This window comes from Lotus japonicus, chromosome 5 (genome assembly GCF_012489685.1).
Source record: "Lotus japonicus ecotype B-129 chromosome 5, LjGifu_v1.2".
Taxonomy (NCBI): domain Eukaryota; kingdom Viridiplantae; phylum Streptophyta; class Magnoliopsida; order Fabales; family Fabaceae; genus Lotus; species Lotus japonicus.
The window spans coordinates 62,673,611-62,694,092 of NC_080045.1; the positions used below are offsets into that span (position 1 = coordinate 62,673,611).

General features: G+C 38.2%; 1 pseudogene; it reads left to right on the top strand.

Moving 5' to 3' along the window:
- Positions 1 to 9,477: 9,477 nt before the first annotated feature.
- On the top strand, positions 9,478 to 11,988 carry LOC130719960 (probable methyltransferase PMT16; annotated as a pseudogene).
- The last annotated feature ends 8,494 nt before the right edge of the window (positions 11,989 to 20,482 follow it).

Consider the following 20,482-nt stretch of genomic DNA (forward strand, 5'->3'; position numbering starts at 1 on the left):
TTTCCTTCTTGAATTGGTATCTTTTTTTTCATGTTAACTCTAATAATTGTGGCTGTAATCATGTAGACTTTAGTTTTTTACTATTGGTTTCCAATTCTTTCACTTTTTCTTTCACTTTTTGAAGCTTAATGCCAAATACGGGGACTGATGGAACAAATTGTTCCAATATGAATTCTTAAGTAGGTGTTTCCACTTCCATTGCACAAGCATGTTGGTGGGAGTGCGAAAGGTTTTCAATGGCGCTTTTAGTTAGTAGAGCTTCCTTGCACTGGGTGGTGAGTCAATCTTATGGAATTTTTTTGAGTTTTAAATGATTTTCTCATTATTCTATGTACTCATAAGTTCAATTTTCTTCTTGACTTTCATGTGGAAAACACACACATGAAGTTATGGTCCTGGAGCTGCATCCTTATCCAAGTCACATCCATAGGTATTAGTTGTACTCATAGTTGCATTCTTATACTCATCAAATATATTTACTTTAGCTTTATGTTCGATACTTTTACTTATTATAAACCTAAGTTTTCTTGCAAATTTTTTAAAGCTCTGACCACTAATCCACTCTTAATTATTTTTCTTCTTTCTAAATGATAAACACACATTCATATGACAAAAAATTAAATGATATGCATTTTGTTTAAATAGCTCACATTGGGAGCATGAGGTATAACTACTAAAGTGATTTTGGTTTTTGGCTTTTAAAAATCAGGCTTCGTAAAGTTATGTGCTATTGCTTTATTTTGGGTTTTTAGGTCTCTTTTTCACATTTGCATTTGAAATTCATATTTGTCAATAGGTTTCTAACATAGGCTCTTTTTGGCTGCAGATTTGAATATTTTTTCGTTTCATCTTTGATATTTAGATTGGTGAGCTGTTGCACTAACACAACTCTGAATTCGGTGTTCACTTTACAAGGACTTGATCCATGAGATTTTCAAGGTCATTGTCATTAAGCTAAGCAACTAAAAGAGGAAATGATACCTTAAGCAACTAAGCACACAACCACAGTCACCTTAAGTCTTCCTTCCTTTCCATTAAGCTAATCAATTTAAGCGACTAAGCACATTATGTGAATTTTATGCACCTTCCTTCAGGTTCAACAAAATAAGAAGTATGTAAGAACACCTTTTGTACATGTCAACTCAGGAATGAACTCTCTTTTGTTCCCTAAATGCATGATAGGCATCGGGTGGTATGAGTATTGCAGCCTTGCAGGGCAAGCAGATTCAATTTCACCGATCAGTTGAGATTTTTCAAGTTGCAAGTGCCTGATACTTTTCAAGTTGTAGTTGTTCGAAACCCTTGAGTGTATGGTGGTTTAATAGTTTCAATTGAAATATGTAATATTTTTGATTCAATGTTTCTTAGCGTATTGTATGTTTCTTAGTGTATTGTATGTGTTGATGTTTCCTGTTTGTGTACTTTGTTTTGACATTGTGAAAAAATAGTTAATGTGAATATATGAGTAGTTGGGATCTGATAAATGATAATAAAATAATGAATCATTGTTGGATTAAATGAATCATCACAATTGTTTCAACAAAATTAATGATTTAGAGCCCGTGCATCGCACGGGTATAATCACTAGTATATTAAATGGAAGCTTCATAACTCTTCTATCATCAAATTGGGCCAACATTCATGATCCATATCAATAGAAAAAAAAAACTAAAATGCATTTTTGGCCCCTAAGTTTGTGCAAATTCTGCGCATACTCTATTTTTATGTACGTTTCTATCCCTCCTGTTTTCAAACAGTGCACCGTCTACCCCTCTGTCAGTCAGGCTTTCTCAGGAGAGGTTCCTAAGTGGATTGGAGAGATGAAGATGAGTATATGAAGTTGATCATGATTAAGGAAATGATATAAATTAAATTTGCTTGATGTATATATCAATTATGTATGTAATGAACTGGTTAAATGCATGTTTTGCTACTTACAGGTCTTGAGTTTGAATCTTTTATGCTAAATTTTTCTAACTTCACTTGTAATTTCCACGTTTCAGGTCCAAAAAATATTAAAGCTAAATCAGCTCATTCTTTTAGTTCTTTAACGTCTGACTGACAGAGGGGTAGACGGTGCACTGTTTGAAAACATGAGGGGTAGAAACATCGACAAAAATAGAGTAGGGGAAAAATTTGCACAAACTTAAAACATCAGGGGCCTAAAGTGCTTTTAAGCCAAAATAAAAAATTAAATTGGTGACTCGCCTGTCTAACAAAAAACCGGCCGAGTCACCGAGCCAACCTATGAACCGGCCGAGTCAAGCCGATTTCCGGCGAGCTACATGTTTAACCGATCTGATGTGTGGCTCAGACCGATTAGGTGACCAAGTCCCGGGCCAACCGGACGGACTGGCCGGTCCGAGCCGAATTTTAAAACTATGCTCAATCAACATTGAACCCACTAATAAGTAGTTGACATTTTTTCCAATTCACAGTCAAAGATTCTTGAATTATATAAATTTGAAAAATGTGTACGTCCATGCTATATTAAGTTCTTAATATATAAAGCACCCAACATCCAAACGATAAAAAAAAACAGAAAAAGGTGGAGGAAGTTTTTTTTTTCCACTACATATAGGTTAATGGTTAAAATGGCTTTAGTTTGTAGGCGAGTTTAATGTTAGTTTCTCTGAGAAAAAATGACGTTTAGTGGCGGTCATATTTACAATTACTGACGGTTTTAACCGCCACTAAATATTATTTTTCTTTAGAGGAATTAAAATAAACTCACTTTACAAACTTAGGAATTTCACAATTTACCCCTATATATATTATCTATGATCTTTGAAAGACAATCATATTCATTATTCAACATAGGAATATTCATAAGACATCTATCAACTTTGCCAATGAATATTTTTTCCATTCACTAGTCTAAGACGTTACACAAAAAGAGATTACACATGTTATGCTAATAAAATTACTTATACATGAGTAATTTTATACATGTTATTGAATGAGAATTAATTGTGACTGAACTTGACACGTTGTTGGTAATGCATTTTTAGTCTAGCAGTTTCTAGGAATCTTCTTGATTTGAAATCAAAGATTCAAAAATCAAATGTGGTCTATCTTTGCGACTCTGACCAAAGAAAAAGTGATTCATTCCTTTGCTCAGCCAAACCATTTCGTACCTCTTATTTAACCACCAAGAAAGAAAGTGAACCTTCCTACTCTCACGTTCTCGTTCATGCGGCGTAAGTTACAACATGCTTCAAGTGTTTTGTTTTTCTTGGTCAATAACATACTTCAAGTGTTCCAATGAGAAACAAATTTACCGGTACAAAGCGGCTTAGCCAGGTTCAATAGCATCGACTTTAATCCACGGTTCAATCAGTTCTTACCATTATGTCCTCATGCATATCAGTATGAAATATTTTTACACAAACACTCACTTGGTTCTGCCATAATAAAAAATTAAACTTTATTTTTATTTAAAAAATATAATTGTTTTTTTTTTTTGAACTCTAAGAAATATAATTGTTGTTCATACGTACTATGAGTTGGTTAAAAACAGTGTAAGATTATCCAACTACATCAATTTTCTTATTTTACTATATAATATGTTTAGTTTAATTAAATTCAAATATGATATAACTGAGTGCCCGTTTGGCATCTCGTTAGAAACGTGGTGTTTGAATTAACGTGATTTTGAGTAAAATTGTGTTTAAATAAACGTAATTTATGTTTGGATGATTTGTAATAAACGTGATTGGAAAATAATGAATATCGTTTGGATGGATATTAATTAACTTACGTTTGGGGTGGAGAACTCAAAAAAATAGCAATACATTGAACAAAACACTCTTATGAACCCCTGTACATGTGAAAGAAAGAAAAAAACGAAAACCAGAGACCAGATAACAACTCTGGCTAAAAAACGAAAGCAACAAGCCCAAAAGGAGCAAAACTCTTCAAATCAGCAAAACCATCCACGTGATCTGGAACAGAACCCAGCAGACATGAAACCCAAGTGGACCAAAAGAGCACCTACAGGTATATAACAGAACAACCAGAGAAAGATGCGACCAGGAAAATGCAAAGAACACAGTACCCTCAGACCTCAATTTGAGGCCGAATCGAGCACCCTTTCTCTTCGCCTTCTTCCTTGAATCTGCCTAAATCCCCAATTGGGCGCACTCTTGGTCACTCGATCTCTGGGAGCAAACCCTTCTACCTGTTTGAAGTTTCCAAACAGAGCAAGATTGGATCTGGAAAGGCAAAAATTCGAAAATCGCATGTCTTGGCCATGGCAGAGGATCTCCCCAACGGTCAAACGCCAACGCTCTGAACGCCAACGCTCCAAATTGTCGCTTCCAGCAAAACGCCATTCTGGTACCTTTATAGCGTTTCTGCGTTTTTAAAAACGCATATCCAAACGTTGAGGGAAACTTCATAACAACGTTAAGGGAAACGCAAACGTGCGTTTGGGTTAGGGGTGTTCATAACCGAACCAATCCAAATAAAACCGACAAATCGATCCAAAATAACCGAAATTCAATCAAACCGAAAACCGAACGGACTGAAAATTGAAAAAACCGAAATTATTTATTGGATCGGATCGGATTTCGGATTTGATTTCCAAAACCGAACCAATCCAATCCAAACCGAACATTCACAAATATGTATACTTTTAGTTATACATATATCATTCCATTTACACTTACATAGTACATATTTATTGTATATATATTGATTATATCACACATGCATCAAAGTTTACTATATACATGCATCAAAGTAAACAATTATAATCATAATTTTAAAATATGTTGACTATGTTATAATTTATGAATGTTATAAACTATGTATCATTGTATTTATCATATATTGTATATTTTTAAAATTTATACGACACAATTTCAAAGTATAAAAAAGTGAAACAAAAACCGAATAATCCAATCCAATCCAAACCGCTATAGATTGGATCGGATTGGAATTTAGTAAAAAATCCATTGGATGACAAAATCATAAAACCGATGAGATCGGATCGGATGATTTTTCTCCTCAAAACCGATCCAATCCAATCCGCGAACACCCCTAGTTTGGGTCCTGCAACGCTAAAACAAACAGGCCCTGAATACAAATTAAATCCTTAAAACTGTTTGTACAAATTGTCTCCGCCTAAAGTTGCAAGTGTGGAGTCCAGTGTTGATTTTTCACACACCCTATAGGTGTATAAATAGTAAAAATGGATGCGTAAAATGTGATTCCCTATTTCATTTTCCTAATAAGAATTTTTTTTTATATCGTAAAGATAAATTGGACCCATTAGAAATCGATCCTTGAACCTTCCCCGACCCAATTCATATGTCCACCAGCTCCTACACTTGAACTATCCTACAAGGACAAGAAATTTTTTCTTTTTATTATAAAAGAAAACATTTAGAGTAAACCGTGTACGTTTTAAATATAAGAGCTCTCAATGATGAACTTCTGCATGAGAATACGTGCGTCATTGCAATGCAAGAGTGAAAGTAATCTTTTGCGGTAGTTGTGATGCGTCAACTTTACTCTCCTAGTCTTGAACATTACAAACACCAATGTCGGACTCTCGATCTCTTGTCGCCATGACTTGTCGTGGTTTGCATGGCAAGAGACTTGAGTGACGTGTTCAACCACGTGTTCGGGATCTTGATCATGGTCTCCGATGAGGTGCACTTGCTAGTGTAAACACCCAATTTTTTCCCTTACACTCTTAATTTAGTCATAAATTAGTTTAAAAAAGTGAAAATCTAAAAAGGCAAAATGATAAAAAACTAAGTATATACAATTTTTTTTATTAAATATGAAAATATAAAAAATAGTTTTATAGTCTTCTTTTATTTTATTTTTGGTGGAACTAGTCCTCTTTTATTTATTTTTAACTTCTTTTCCGCGAAATATTATTAAGAGAGTTTATTTGAATTTGTTTTTTTGAGTTAAAAAAAAAGCCATTTGGTGTCATTTTTTGTTGTCAATACATTTGGTTTGTTAGATAAGAAAAAGCCCAATTTCCCTCCCTAGTAAATTTAAGCCCAAAGAAAACAAAAATATTTACTATAAATTAACAAACCTAGCAAGCAGTTCTTATCTATTTTCAACACATAGCTGCCTCTAAGAAACCCTAGCAGCCATGCTTTCTCTCTTACCAATCCGCCCCACTCCCCTCAACTCTTCCCCCTCCCCTCAACCTTCCTATCAGATCCGGCCATCCCTCTCCTCCCCCTCCCCTCAACCTTCCCACCGGGAATTAGATTTCCCACCCCCTGTTTTAGATTTCCCACCCCATTTAAAAGTGGGGAAAAACCAATATTGCCCCTCCGTGTTTTAGTCCGAAACTTCAACCTTCGGATCAGTACGAAACTTCATCCTTCGGATTAGTATGAAACTTCAACTTCCGGACACCTCTGACAGATTCTACCACCTTTTTCAGCACCATTACTCCATAGCTTCACCTACCTCACCACCATTATGGCCTGCATAAACTCCTCAACCACCCAACCACCCCCCATTTATGGCTGAACACACTGTTTGGATTGGTCATCGTGTTATTACCAACTTTGATTTAACAGACATAACAGAAGATTGATAATATGATTCATGTTTGTAATGTTGTAACCATGTCTGTAACCATGTCTGTAACCATATTATTAGCAAGAATATTTTCCTTCAGTATTGTAACGAGGTCTGTTTGTCCCATATTATTGTCACTGCATTTTCACGTTTCTGTCTTTGTGACAGTATCTGGTTTGAAAGATCCGAATCTTGAAGTTTCATATTAATCCGGTTTTTCAACTCTCGGATGTCTAAAAAAGGGGGGTGGTAAATTTAATTATGAAGCAGTCCGAAACTTATAGTCCTGGATTGATCCGAAACCTAAAGTCCTGGATTGATCCGAAACTTAAAGTCCTGGATAGATTCGAAACTTAAAGTCCTGGATAACTCTTACCAAGCAGCAGAATGCAGTAAGTTAAGACCAAACCAAAAGGCATATTCATCAATTACAATCTCAACCACCACCACAATTACAAACCAAACATTTCAACCCAACAATTCGTTAGGCAAGTCCTCCAAGACGGCCACGACACCGATCATGTTATTTTAACTGTAACTAAAGAATCCGAACTTTTAACTCTCGGACTAGTCCAGAACATCAACCTCTGGACTGGTATGGAGGTTTAAGTCCCGGAGGGTAGTCCCGGCATTTTTTTAAAAAGGCTAGGGTGGCAATTCTAAAACAGGGGGTGGGAAATCTAATTCCCCTTCCCACCAAGCCGGCCATTCAACCTTCATCTTCCTCTCCTCTCAAACATTCCCACCCACCATGAAAACCAGTTGTCATAACCTTCATCTTCCTCTCTTCTCAACCTTCATCTTCCTCTCTTCTCAACCCCTCTTCTCAACCCACGTGGTGTACGCGGTGGTTGTGTGGTGGCTCCGCCTAAGCTGACCTTTTTTTTATTGGGAACATGGAAAAAAACCGGCAAGGGGTGGTTCTGTGTGGTGGCTCCGCCTAAGCTGAACTTTTTTTTTATTGGGAACATGGAAAAAAACCGGCAAGGGGTGGTTCTGTGTGGTGGCTCCACAGCAACCGCTACTAAGACCCCGCTACTAAGGTAAGCTTTTTTTATTAATCTGGGCCGCACTATTGTCGGAGTGGACTTTACTTTTAGCCCAAGTGTTACTTGGTCCCTTAGTGGGTTCGGCCTTGGACTTGTGCTTTTAACCCAAGTGTTACTTGGTCCCTTAGTGGGTTGGGCCTTGGACTTGTGCTTTTAGCCCAAGTGTTACTTGGTCCCTTGGGTTGGGCCTTGGGCCTTTTTCAATAGTTGACAAAAAAATCATGCTATATTTAATTCTGTCTTCTCCATTCCGTCAGTTATTTTTTTCGCGCTCATCTTCATCTTTGAACACTTTCACTCTGCGCTCTGTTCTTCTGTTCAGTCCTTCACTCCTCCTCCGCTCTGTTCTTCTGTTCAGTCCTTCACTTCTCCTCCGCTCTGTTCTTCTGTTCAGTCCTTCACTCCTCCTCCACAATGGAAGGAGGTCAAGGTCCGTTTCCCTATCAAGATTCGAATTTTTACCTAGAAGCAAACCTTATCAATTTTTTTGTTTCCACGTTCAGGTTTCTATTTAGGGTTTATTTTCTGTCACAAGTTCAATTCTTTTCAATTATTTGGTATCACATGTAGGGTTCGAATTTTAACCTAGAAGCAAACCTTATCAATTTTTTTGTTTCCACGCTCAGGTTTCTATTTAGGGTTTATTTTCTGTCACAAGTTCAATTCTTTTCAATTATTTGGTATCACATTTAGGATTCGAATTTTTACCTAGAAGCAAACGTTATCAATTTTTTTGTTTCCACGTTCAGGTTTCTATTTAGGGTTTATTTTCTGTCACAAGTTCAATTCTTTTCAATTATTTGGTATCACATTTAGGGTTCGAATTTTTACCTAGAAGCAAACCTTATCAATTTTTTTGTTTCCACATTCAGGTTTCTATTTAGGGTTTATTTTCTGTCACAAGTTCAATTCTTTTCAATTATTTGGTATCACATTTAGGGTTTCGGTTTTTATATGGGTTTATTTTGTTTAATTTCAGGACCAAGGTGCACCAGGACCCCTGGATGCCCCAACCCTCCGGTGCTTAATCATAAGTACTGTCAATATCATCTTGATCAGGCCGCACGCTACCGAGAGGCGCGCCAGCTGAGGCTGATGCTCCGTGCAGCTGCCCCACCGGCCCTTCGTGCACTGGCCCCACGGCCCCCTCTACCGGCCCCTCTCGCACACGCCCCCTGGCACCAGCTGCCCCCTGGCTCCGCGCGCACCTGTTCTGGCTCCGCGAGCACCTGTTCTGGCTCCGCACGCACCTGTTCTGGCTCCCCGAGCACCGGTTCTGGCTCCCCGAGCACCCCTTGCACCACTGCTGGCTCCCCGAGCACCACTGGCGGCTCCCCGAGCACCACCTGCACCACTGGCGGCTCCCCGAGCACCACCTGCACCACTGGCGGCTCCCCGAGCACCACCTGCACCACTGCTGGCTCCCCGAGCACCACCTGCACCACTGCTGGCTCCCCGAGCACCACTGGCGGCTCCCCGAGCACCACCTGCACCACTGGCGGCTCCCCGAGCACCACCTGCACCACTGCTGGCTCCCCGAGCACCCCCACCTGCACCACCACTGGCACCTGATGAGCTTCTGGTGGCTGAGATTCTTGAAGATATGAGGGTGGCTGCATTGCGGCGTTAGATAGTTTGTTTCATTGACTAGCATATTGTTAGATAGTTTGTTTCATTGACTACGTACAGTTTACAGTATAGTATTTGTATGATTGGTGTAAAGAGGATTAATGGAATTGCTATCAGATTTTTTGATTTCCTGTGTTGAGTTTATGCGCTGTTATGCCATTAGTTTTTCTGAATTTCCCTTATTCGCTTTTATGAATAGTTGTTTTTGCGCTTTTATATGTTCTGGCAAAGAGCCCATCTAATGCAGGTCGCCGCCAGTTGAGGCTCTACATGTCTCACTGTCTCACCCCTTGGAATTACTTCATCTAACTTGCAATGGTTCTTTCAAGATTGAGGAGGTAGCCAAAAGCCTAAACCACCTAGATTGCAAGGCCAATAAACTGCAGCACCATAGACCGTTCTGCAATGCACATAGCAATCCTGACAAAGCCTGGTTTGTTCTTCAATCTCATGTATTTTGTCTGCTCTTGTTTTTTTGCATTTGTTTTAATTTTTTTTGTTGGTCACTTTCAGATATTTGCAAACATGTTTGATTCCAGTGCCTGCAGTGTCCAGCAAAGAAGGAATGTGGTTCCTGGCCAGGCTATTGCAGAACCTGTTTCGGTGGATTTTCTGCTGCGCTTATTGCGGAACCTGTTTCGGTAATGAATGTGGTTCCTGGCCAGGCTAAGGCTAGCACACTTGGAGCAGTATTTGAACGGGGATTGATCGGAACATATCATGGCTGGTTAGAACTCTAATTATAATCCCTTGTGCTGTGTTTGATTAAGTTATCTCTCTCTTTTCCGCATTAAATATTACTACTAGTAATTTTGTGGTTGAATTGTGCCCTGGTTCAACTCTATGAGGAAAATAAAGATTTGTTTTTTATTCTATTCTAAGAAAATGAAATTTTGATATGGTATCTATGTGTCTCATTAAGTTATTACTCGGTTAAATCACCATTTATTACTTGATTAAATCCCCATTGTTATTATTTAAATGGGTTTATATAATATTTTTTTTACTTTTTAATATTTGTAAGTAGTAGTCTCACTAGTCACTATTGTAGTTTTTGTTGCTGTTGAATTTAAGCATTTGACCTACTCATGTGCTGTATATATGATGTTTACATGCTCCATCTGGAAAGGGAATAAAAGATGTTCCGGATGCGTGGAACCACTCTATCCATTTGTCTCCAGGACATACTACATATTGCTATAGATTTTGCCAATTAGCAGTTCAACATAACAAATACACTAAAATAATTTCATCTAAGAATCTTTCATCAACAATACTTCTTAGAAGATATCTTATATACAAATACATATTTTCTGGTTGTACTCATTATGAACTTAAAAATTTCAAGACTAATGAAATTCAGTCTCAGACATGGATGTTAGTTGAATTAGTGTACTGTGCAATGAACCATATTCAAAATTTGCTGAGGTTTTGGTAATGCAGGTTGCTAGTTGGGGAGCTTATCTTCTATCCTTTGACATCCTAACATTATCCTTTGCACTGAGGGACACTCATGAAGCACAAGTTCAGTTTGCTTTGGAGCGAGGAGTTCCTGCATTGATTGGAGTTTTAGCCTCCCAAGAGGCTTCCTTTCCCTTCCAGAGCTTTTGACATGTCTCACTGCTCTCGCAGCCTCATCACTTGGGCTGACAATGGTATATATGCATATTATATCTGTCAATTATGTTGGATTTTGTTTGAGTCGGGTTGGACAAAACATGACTACTAACTTGTATTGATTCATTCACTTGTTGGATTAGATGGGATTTTTCTAAATGAAGTTGATCGAGTTCTACGCCCTGGCGGGTCCTGGATTCTATCCGGTCCACCAATCAACTGGAAGAAACACTGGATTGGGTGGCAGAGAACAAAGGAGAGTTTGAACCAAGAGCAGAACAAGATTGAGAAAGTAGCCCAAAGCCTCTGCTGGAACAAGTTAGTTTAGAAGGATGATAATGCTATTTGGCAGAAACCAAAAAACCACTTAGACTGCAAGGCCAATCTTAAGCAGCACCACCGGTCTTTCTGCGATGCACAGACCAATCCTGATAAACTCTGGTTTGTTCTTCAATTTTTCTCCAACCTCTTCGTATTGTTTTTGCTTTTTGATGAGTTAAGTCCTTTCTTTTTTTCATTTGTTTTAATTTGTGTTGGTTACTTTCAGGTATACAGATTTGCAAACAGGTTTGATTCCAGTGCCTGAAGTGTCCATCAAAGGAGAAACTCCTGGGGGAATATTGGACAATTGACCACAGAGACTAAAATCCACACCACCAAGGATTTCAAAGCAAACCATTGAAGGTGTTACTCCTGAAACTTATGCAAAATATTATGAGCTGTGGAAGAAAAGGGTATAATATTATAAGACAGTGAACAATCAACTTGCAAAAGCTGGGAGATACCCCAACATTCTGGATATGAATGCCTACAAGGGTGGATTTGCTGCTGCGCTGATTGAGGATCCTGTTTGGGTAATGAATGTGGTTCCTGTCCAGGTTAAGGCTAGCACACTTGGAGCAATATATGAATGAGGACTAATTGGAACATATCATGACTGGTTAGCACTATAATTAATAAATTATAATCCCTTGTTCTGTGTTTGATTAAGTTGTATCTGCGTTTCTGTCTTTGTATGTGTTTTCTCAAATTCTTGAAGGAATTGTTTATTGCAGGTGTGAAGCAATGCATGTCTTCTTATCCCAGAACTTATGATCTAATTCATGCTGATTCACTTATTTTGTTTCTTCCCTAGTTACCTTTCAACGTCTCAGTTCCTTCCTTCCATGGTAAATTGGTAATTCTCGTTTGCACTTGATTGCAATTTTCGTGCTTAATTTAGTATTTTTTCCGCATATTTTTCACTCAAAATTGAATATGCAAATTGCAAAGTGTAGCAAATAGTATTTGAAAGATCATTGTGGATTTAACATATGCTTTGTACTCATGGGTTTATTTTGTGATTATTGTAGCTAAATTAAATTATTTCTTCCAACTTGGTGAAGGGTTTTTAATGGATGCGGATCATAGTGAGTAGGGCACTGTACACTATGGGCACTATGGGTATTTTTGCTGTACATTAGAGATTGATCTGGTCATAAGCATTTACAACAGTCATCCTTCTCTCTTTGTAAATAACATCGACTAAATTATATTAGAAGATAAATATACTACTTTTCAAGTGAAACATAAATCCACTAATACAATTTTTTTTATCCTATTGTTTCTTGGGTTGAATTATTGTTATTTTGTTCATCTTTATTGTGCTGTTGTTTTGACAAAGAGTACAGTTAGGATACAGCTACAATCTGAACAAAAATCATTTGGAAAGCTTAATGCTGATTTCTTGTGATTGTTAAAGATGTACGCCTGGTAAATTGCTTCAGGCAAAGATTCTAATTTTCATACCTTTATTTTTGTGAAAAATGTGATTCACTACATTATTAGCCTGAACCGATGTTGGAAATTTTATTTGCTTTATGATTGGTCTGGCTCCTGTTCGCTTAAAGCAAGTCCTATTTACTATTTATTGAGTTAGTTTCATTATTAACTTTTTTAAGTTGATAATGACTATTAATGATTATTTCTATATTGATAAGGATTGGGAGAATCCATATTATTTAATTTGAGTTCATATATATATATTGTTTTGTGAGTTTAATGTAGGTGCACTCACAATGTTAAACCACTTTATACATGCAACCAATAATATTGCTTAGTTTTTCCATGTGAGACTAAGGTAGCGTTTGGTGACGGAACATGACAGAACGGAACGGGATAGAACAGGATGGAACAGGACAATAATGTTCTGTGTGTTGCGTTTGGTAACTCTAAGGGAACCATGTTTTTACTTACCTATATAACCCTGGATGTTTAATATTTGATTGAGGAAAATAAATTGAATTTAATTGAACATTTTGCATAGAAACCGTTTGTTATTGCTTACTTAATGAAATAATCACTTATTTCTTTAAAATAATCACTTATTTCTTTAAATAATCACTTATTTCTTTAAAATAATCACTTATATATAGTTTTAGTTGTTTCAGTATGCTATTGAAAAAAGCAGAAACTAAATTATCTATTTAAGCAATTTTAAGTGCGTTTGTTTAGATTAAAAAATATTAATTTTTAACTATAATTTTTTTTTAAAGAGATTTTGAGAAAAACACAAGTTGATTCGTGTTTGACTACTCTAATTAAAATCTCTTTTTTTTATCTCCTCTCATCTATCATCATAGATTTTCATTATAAGCTAAAGTAATTGTTTCAAATAATCTGCTTCAACTGAAACAAACACAAAAAGTGATTTTTTTGATTTTAAAAGTGATTTTTGATTAAAAAGTGATTTTTCCAAAATAAGTTGAATCAAACGCACTTTAATTGACTCGTTTATCATTGCTTACAAAAACAGATTTTACTTTTGAAAAAATAATTGATTTTATTTTAATTAAGTTGATTCGTGTTAGACCACTCTAATTAAAATCACTTTTTTATCTCCTCTCATCTATCATCATAGATTTTCATGATAAGTTAAAGTAACTGTTTCAAATAATCTGTTTTCAACTTCACTTGAAACTAATACAAAAAGTGATATTTTGATTAAAAAAGTGATTTTTTGATTTTAAAAGTGATTTTTTTTATTAAAAAGTGATTTTTTCGAATTAAGTTGCACCCTAGTTAGCTCGTTTATTATTACTTACAAAAAGTGATTTTACTTTTGAAAAAATAATTAATTTTATTTTAAGTGATTTTTTTGAAAAAGTAGTTTTTCATTTAACTTTGTCTACAAATATAATAAGCGCTTTTAATTTTAGAAGTGATTTTAAACTGTTTAGATACATAAAATTTCAAATATAAATTAGGGGTATTTTTGAATTTACCAAAGTTTTAAGAGAGTGTTCTGTTCCATTCCGTTCCACCCTTTTCCAGGGAACCAAAGTGTCCCGTTCCTTGAGCCTTTTGTCCCGTTCCGTTCCATCTTAAAAATATGACAAACACAGAACGGAACCCATGCGTCCTGTTTCATTCCCTTCTCACCTGTCTACTAAGCGCTACCTAAGTAAAATAGAAAAAATAACAACACGTCTCCTATGCCACCAAACCAAAAAAAAAACCTGCACTCTGATACCATGCTGCGCTGCCGTTGTTAACCTTGCAGACATGGATCCTTCGTTCTGAGTTGAAGATTTTAAAAATTGTTGAAATAATCCAATCAATAAACAAACAAATTAACCACTGCACTTAAATTCAATCATATATCCCTGCTTATTACCACACACCAGTGTTCTTCCCTTCTATATAAACATAAAACACCATCCCAAAATTCATTCCTAATCCTAATCGATACACTCACTTACACTCTGTTTGGTAGGAGAGAAATGACATAGAGAGAAATAGGGTAGAGAAAACCAAATCACCCTCGTTTGGTTGGGTGTGAGAGGTGGAAAGAGAGAGGGAATTCCTGTGGGCCCCATCACTTTTAGCAGTCTCTTCCTTTTGCGAAGAGATTTGGAGAGAAAGCAAGCCCTTTTTATCATTTTCCCTTTCTGCCCTCATATCACAGAGTTCTTCTTCTTCGTTTGATCATTCTTCCCAGTTCTGGCTTCGTCCCACACACCCATCCTCCAACCGACCCAAGTGACAACGGATTCTGCAATTGTTTTGTATTAATTTGTTGTAGGAGTTGAATCCATGGACGTTGAGCTGCAGCAAATGGTCAAATTCGTGGGTGAAATGTTTTTATTTTCGACTGGGTTCTTGATCAAGAGATTTTGTGTTAGTGAGATGCTTTTGCCTCTTTTTTTTTTTTGGAGATGACAAACATTAATTGGAATTTCTTCTCTTCCATTTTTTCCTCACATGCTAAAGTTTCAATCTTTCTGCTTTTTAAATCAGTTTAATTTCATTCTTTTCATCTAATTCCTGAAGAACTCTGGGTTACACAGTGAGGATTGTGTATTTTTTCATGCGGCGATAGTGCACATGCAGTTCTTGGAGCATTATGTCAGCTAGAAAAGGCATTTGTGGCATTATTTCATTATTTTCATCTATCTGAAGCTGCTAAGAATTATTGGTGGAGTATATGATATTACATAGAGTTTGGGCAAAAATGTCTTTTTAGCACAAATGTAATTCTCTCTCTTTCCCTTATCTACCCAACCAAACCAAGGGAGAGAGATCTCACACAACTCTCTCTTCTCCATTTCTATCATATCAAACAACCTACAAAATCTACTATATTTCTCACATATTTCTCTCTACTCATTTTCTCTCTTCTCTACTCTCTCTTCTCTATCTCTCTCTTCTCTACCAAACAAAGCATTAAACCTGATTCTCTCAAATGATCAATCTATGGCCTACGATTCTGAATTGACCCCAACCATAATGGTATGTTCATTTTTATTGCTTATTTTTTCCCCTCAAATCATTTTACTCAGAAATGGGAAATTAAGAAGAAATGGATTCAGATAGTGTTATCTCCATTGTCGTGCATTTCTATTGTTTGGATATCAAGCGGTTCACGGTGAGTGACGAAGAAACTGGGCATCTTCCGAGCGTATGTGTGCTGTGGGAGACGGCAGTTGCCGAAAATTGAGACGTACTCCGTTTTCAATTTTAGTTAAACAATATTATTACTATTATTAATTTTTTTTGAACTTTAAACAATATTATTTTTAATCTTAGTCTGACTTGCAAAAATTAAGCAATATTAAAGAGGTTTTACACCATTACTGCACCTCCATTAAACTCGTGATGAGGTTCAACCACAAACGAAGTTCCATGTCAGACACTTTCACGTGCCAACTACAAAATCCAAGTGTTCCCACTTCTTCTTCAGCCCACTTCTTCTCACACTAAATTCATTTCAATACTTCACTCTCTCTTCTTTAACCTCTTCACCAATGACTTGACACATGAGATTTCTCTGGCGAAAATCAACTCCTCCATCCGACGGCTCCTCATAATCTAAGGTGTGGTCATGATGTCGTCCTAAGCAATGGTTACTGAATGACACGGTCCTCATAATCTAAGGTGTGGAAAAAAATAAAACTTGCTAGCAGGATGCATTTGCTTGCTGCATACAATGTGATAAGTTTTTTAGGTGTCTTAGTTGGGTCCCACAGCAGCCCAAAAGTCCTTGGGCTAATGAATCTCTTCTGTGGGGCCATGGAATCCACGTTAGGTGTATATGGCATCAAACTTGATTATATAATTCAGCCCATAGGTCACTACCCAACTAAAGGATGCATTTGCTGCATATATGATTTGACTGATTTCTACACCAATTTGTTCAATAGAAATAGAAATGCCTAAATAATCAACATAAATAAACTAGGATGATACTATGTTAAACAATAGATGTAAAATTTCCCATGATTTTTGAATATTTTGTATTTTGGGTTTAAAGCAAATTATAAAGATTTTGTTCACTAAAAGAAAAGAGGGCCCAAGAAAATATTAAAATAAAAAAAACATTTTCAACTGAAGTGCACGAAACTTTTTTTGTCTTTCCGACTTTATTGTTCACTTTTATACTTTTATTGAAGATAACAAAAGGTTTGTAGGTTGTCATGGTACCAATGAACTGCATAAAAAGAAAAGAAAAAATATGATTCTTTATTCGAAAAGAAAAAACAAAACAAGATGTTTCCTTTTGCTTTGCTTTGACTGCTGCTGTGCATTGCGTAAAGCATATCCAATCCAAACATTATCCGCTGAATGAAGAGTTTATTGCATATTTTGCAAGAGTTACAAAGATGAAATCAATATAACTTTTTTTTTTCTTCAAAGGAGTATGGAATAAAAACCCATAGGGTTACCAAACGACACTTACAACATGCGAGAAAAATCTCTAAGAGCACTACACAATGCACATACACATAAGAAAATGAAAGAACAAGCATGTCTACTCAAGCTGACATAACCAGCATAAAACATGGTGCAAAACCCTAAAGGCCAACAGTAGCCCTAACACCCAAGAACACCAGAGAGACTAAAAGACTTCTGAGCGAAAATCACATACTACCCTTTTGAACAGCGCTCCCATAAAACAACTCATCGACTCTGTCGGAGCTGTAAATCGTGCGGCAAACTGGAAGTCCATCACGGCTTCAGTGGCACATGGGGTCAGGAGCATCTCTGGGAACTCGGGCATCAAAGACTCCTGCAGATTCCATACCCGCCTCAGCTGCAGCAAAGAGGCAGACAGAGGCATCCACCATGGAATGGGGGTGGCAAGGTTGGCGGCAAAGGAAGTAAGGGCACCACCGCAGCTTGAACTAAGGAGCATGTGAGAGAGGTGGAAGGTGCCAGCCACAGGAGGTGGTTCAGGTGGTGGTTGGTGGCTGAGGCCACAAACAGTGATAGGGTAGAGGTTGGGTGCATGGAGAAAACCGTTGACATCCGGAAAAGGGCCACAGATCTGTTGATGGGGAGAGTAAAGAAGGTGAGCGGGTAGTCATAGATCAGGTGTTGATGCGGGATGGCGAGGACGGCTCGGATAAGCTTGATGAAGAGATGGTGGCGGAGACCCAGATCTGCACAAGGAGATGACAGTGGAGACAACAGGTCGGTGCTGAGGGGAGAAACAGCTGGTGGAAGGAGATGCTCTCAGATCTACTGCGGTGGGTGGGTGGATTGTGGTGAACAAAACGCGGAGGAAGGATGGTGGTGTTGGTGGAAGAAAAGAGGAGACAGATAAACCCACTTATTTGTGTAAATTAAACCACCTAGTGTGGTAAAAACTCACCTAGAGTGAGAAGAAGCCCACCTCTTATGGGAGAGAAAAGTACTACTAGAAGAAACAGAACCTCCCTACTGGAGGAGAAGAAAGATCCCCCAAGGGGGAGAAGAATGCTCAAACGGTTGTAAACCCTAGCAGACAACTTTTGGTGTTTGTACAGCACAAATCAATATAACCTTGTAAGTTTTTTTTTTTTTTGAGATGAAATGAAATATATATTAAGTAATCAAAGAACCCAATACATCCACCTGAAGGAAAGCAACAAAACCTGGGGGAACATTCTCCTCCCAATCAAAATTCGGAAAATCATAAGCCAATTTTGAAAGAAAATTAGCCGCTTGATTCCCAGTACGCCTAATGAAACTGAAACTAAAAGACTCAAAAGATAAAGCCATAATCCTACAATCAGCAAGAACAGAAGCAAAATAAGAAATCTCTCTATCGTTCCTGTGCCAAGCATTGACCAGCACCTGACAGTCGGACTCAAACACAACTCGCTACATTCCCAGCTCAAGAGCCTTGCGGAGAGCCCAGCGTAAGCAAGCTGTTTCCGCCATGAGGGGAGAAGAGCACGGGGTTACTGGACCACAAGCCGCTGCCTGTAGACCCCCTTCCTCGTCCCGTACAACGAAACCGAACCCAGCACCACGAGAGGCTTCAAACGCAGCGACAAAATTGATCTTTAACAGCCCAGCACCTGGCGGAACCCAACGGGTATCACCTTGCGAGACCCGCTGCGTTACCCTCCTCAGCCTTTTCTCTGCGGTTTCCAACAACTGAGTGCAGCGTTGAAGAAGCCAAGCCATATCCAGTTGCACTCCCTCGAAAACTGACCTGTTCCTGCGCTCCCAAAGTGCAGCACACCCAGCAAACAAAATCCTCAAAGCATCATCATCGACCTCCTTGAAAATCTGGTTGGCAACCTGTATGAACTCCATGGGCTGATGAGGGAGCATGGCATCCATTCGAATGCTCATACTTGAGGCAAACCAGAAAGGAGCCACATGACAGCAAGTAAAAAATGCATGAACCACATGTTATGAATCCAAGCTGCAGAAGGGGCAACTATCGTCAATGTCCATGCCACGAGACCTCAACTTCTCTCTCACGGGAACCGCTCCTCTGCACAGCCGCCAGAACAGCTCTTTGACACGAGGTGGAACTTCAATATTCCATAAACGCTTCCAGAAATGAGGGGGCACTGCTTGGGACGTGGAGGAAGAAGCAGCACGCCTGCTCTCAAAATCCCTGATAAAAGCATAACCAGATTTTGCAGAGTAATAACCATTATTTGAACCAGGCCAAAAAATATCATCATTAGCAGTAAACAAAGGCAGTGGAATTGAGACAATTTGTTCAATTACCATTGGTGCAAAAACAGAAGACAAAACCGTCATGTCCCACGAATGGGATCCGGCGTCTATTAAATCAGAAACGAAATGCACGTCCGTTGCCGGTGTGGTAAAACGTCCCACTTGAGCGGGTGGGAATTTTGGTATCCAGTTATCGTGCAAGATACACACTTTTGTACAGTCACCAATCTTCCGCACACAACCTGTTTGAAAAATCCACTTGGTTTTAAAGATGCTTGACCAAACATAACTTGGTCTATAGCCCTTTCGAGCTTCCCAAATTGAACAATTTGGGAAATAAACCGATTTAAAAACCTTGCCAAACAAAGAGTCTGGGCTTTTAAGCAACCTCCACCAATTCTTTGCAAGGAGAGAATCGTTGAAAGTTTTGAAATCTCTAAAACCAAGGCCACCTTCAAGCTTTGGAGCTTTCATCTTTGACCAACTTAACCAATGTAAACCTTGCCTTTCGGCATCATTGCTCCAATAAAACTTTGAAACCAAACTCTCAATTTGAGAGCATAAACTACCTGGAAGGGAAAAAACTGACATAACATATGAAGGAATGGCCTGGGCCACGACCTTTATCAAGACCACCCTACCAGCTCTTGATAAAACTTTTTCCTTCCAACCCTTTAGCTTCTTCCACACCCGATCCTTAACAAACCTGAAGATCTGAGCCTTTGACCTCCCTATGATAGTGGGAAGGCCTAGATACTTCTCGTACCGCTCCACCGCCGAAACACCAAGAATGAGAGTAAGATCCTGTATGGTAGAGTTTAACACATTCCGACTACAAGACAACTGAGATTTATCAAGATTAATCTTTTGGCCCGAAGCCCTCTCAAAAGTTTGTAGGATGTCCACCACACACCGAGCCTCATGAACATTTGCTTTAGCAAAGATAATGCTATCGTCAGCAAACAAGAGATGGGAGATCACCGGCGCTCTATGAGAGATTCTGATCCCTGAAAGTAAGGAGGAGTTCAAAGCCCTGTCAATCATTGCTGAGAAGACTTCCCCACAAAGGATAAACAGGTAGGGTGATAAAGGATCACCCTGTCGCAAACCACGCTGCGGCTGGAAAATCCGTTGAGGCTGGCCATTGAGCAAGACAGAGAAACTCACTGTATTCACACACTGCATAATCA